At 43.8% G+C, this 2,414-nt stretch overlaps 1 protein-coding gene across 1 annotated transcript in view; it reads right to left on the bottom strand.

Annotated features, from left to right (window-relative positions):
• The window catches only part of LOC102843110 (uncharacterized protein FLJ43738-like), a 58,782-nt gene that overhangs the window by 24,103 nt on the left and 32,265 nt on the right, over window positions 1-2,414 (bottom strand). The gene's annotated exons all lie outside the window — the stretch shown is intronic.

Raw genomic sequence — 2,414 nt, 5'->3', positions numbered from 1 at the left:
TTTTTTCTGTCATACCCCCACCCTGATGTCAGACCCATTCTACAACAGTGGCACCATGGGTTGCTTCCATCTCTTTGCTATTGTGAACAACAGAGCAATAAACATGGGTGTTCATATATCTGTTTGGGTGGCAGTTCTGGTTTCTTTAGGGTATATTCCCAGGAGTGTAATTGCTGGGTAAAATGATATTTCTATTTGCAACTTTTTGAGAAACTGTCATATTGCTTTCCATAGTTGTTGCACCATTTTACACTCCCATCAACAGTGAATAAGGGTTCCAATCTCTCCACAACCTTGTCTGGTATTTTTGTTGCTGCTCTGTTAAACTTTGCTATTGTTACTGGCTTGAGATGATTCTCATAGTTGTTTTGATTTGCATCTCTCTTGTTGTTATGTGCTGTTGAGTCATCTATGACCCATAACATACATAATGTACAGCAGCTCTGAAGCCTGCTCTGCCCTGAGCCAGTCTCACTGACTCCGACACACCTACACCAATTGCCTCAGTTACTGTATCAATCCATCTTCTCTGGGGTCTTCCCCTTCTGTGCTGTCCCTCTACCATTCCTGCATGATATCCTTCTCCAAGGACCAGTCTCTCCTAGCCATATGACCAAAGTATGTGAGACAGAGCTTCAAAATCCTAGCCTCCAAGGAGAAAGATGCACCTTCTCCAAGAGTGACCTATTTGTTTTCTTGGCAGTCCATGGTATGTTCAATACTCTTCTCCAGCACCACAACTTGAAAGCATCAATTCTTATTCTGTTATCCTTAGTCCTTGTCCAGCTCTCTGATGCATAGCAAGTAATTGCAAAGACTATGGCCTACATTAGGCGCACTGTAGTCTCTAGGCTGACATCGTTGCTTTTCAGTACTCTGAAGAGGTCCCTGACAGCAGATTTCCCCAATGCAATTCAACTTTCTGGACGCTGGGCTGTACGAGGAGGAATGTGACAACAGGATTGGTGGAAGAATCATCAACAACCTACGTTATGTGGATGACACAACCCTGCTTCCTGAAACTGAGGAGGACCTGAAGCGCTTGCTGCAGAAGGTCAAGGACTGCAGTCTTCAATATGGATTGAAGCTCAACATCAAGAAAGCAAAGATTCTCACTACTGGATCAATTGGCAGCATCAGTATGGATGGTGAAGAGATTGAGATAGTCAACAGTTTTAGTTTACGTGGTTCCACAGTCAACACTCTTGGTAACAGCAGCCAGGAAATCAGAAGACGAATTGCATTGGGAAAGTCAGCTGTGAGAGACCTCTCAAGAGTACTGAAGAGCAACGACATCAGTCTGGAGACTAAGGTGCGCCTGATCCAGGTTATAGTCCTTGCAATTATGTGCTATGCATCAGAGAGTTGGACAGTGAATAGGGATGATAGAAAGAGAATTGACGCTTTTGAGCTGTGGTGCTGGAGTAGAGTGTTGAATATACCATGGACTGCTAGGAGAACAAACAGCTTTGTCCTGGAGAGGGTGAAGTCAGAATGCTCCTTGGAGTCAAGGATTCTGAAGCTTCGTCTGACATACTTTGGACATATTGCAAGGAGGGACTGGTCCTTGGAAAGGGACATCATGTTTGGGAGAGTGAAGGGACGGCACAGGGTAGGAAGACCCTCGACGAGATGGATCGATTCTTGTGAGTGGAGTGGTGGGAATGAGTGTGTCTGAGATGGCAAGATTCACACAGGATAGAACGGCGTTTAGGGCTCTTGTACATAGGGTCGCTATGAGTTGCAAGTGATTTGATGGCACATAACAACAACAACAATTCATCTTTTGATTCCCTGACTGCCAAGAGTGTTGATTGTGGACCCAAGCAAGCTATAATTGTTAACAACCCCAATCTCTTCTCCATCTACCATGGTGCTTCCAATTAGCCCAGTGGTGAGAATCTTTGTCTTCTTGATGTTGAGCTTCAATCCATATGGAAGACTATAGTCCTTGACCTTTTTCAGAAAGCACGTCAGGTCTTCAGTTTCAGCAAGCAAGGTTGTGTCATCTGCATAACATAGGTTCTTGATTAGTCTTCATCAGATCTTGATGCCACATTCCTCTTCATAAAGCCCTGCTTCCTGAATGATCTGTTCTGCATCTAGATTGAAAAGGTATGGAGACAGAATGCATCCCTGCTGCACTCCTTTCCTGATTTTGAACTATTCAGTGTTTCCTTGCTCTGTTTTGAGGACTGCTTCCTGGTCCATGTATAGGTTTCGCATAAGCACAATCAAGGTGTTCTGGGATTCTCATTTTCCTCAAGGTTAGCCACAATTTATTGTTATCCACACAGTCAAATGCCTTTGCATAGTCAATAAAACACAGACATTCCTCTGGTATTCTTTCCTTTCTGCCAACATTCATCTGACTTTGGCAATAAAAATCAACTCATAAGAGTCCGGAATAAGGG

Source organism: Elephantulus edwardii, unplaced genomic scaffold, assembly GCF_000299155.1.
Source record: "Elephantulus edwardii isolate Elephantulus edwardi_28Jun2011 unplaced genomic scaffold, EleEdw1.0 scaffold00322, whole genome shotgun sequence".
NCBI lineage: Eukaryota > Metazoa > Chordata > Mammalia > Macroscelidea > Macroscelididae > Elephantulus > Elephantulus edwardii.
The sequence above is the reverse complement of the archived record's forward strand: the minus strand, read 5'-3'. Positions and strand labels throughout refer to the sequence as shown.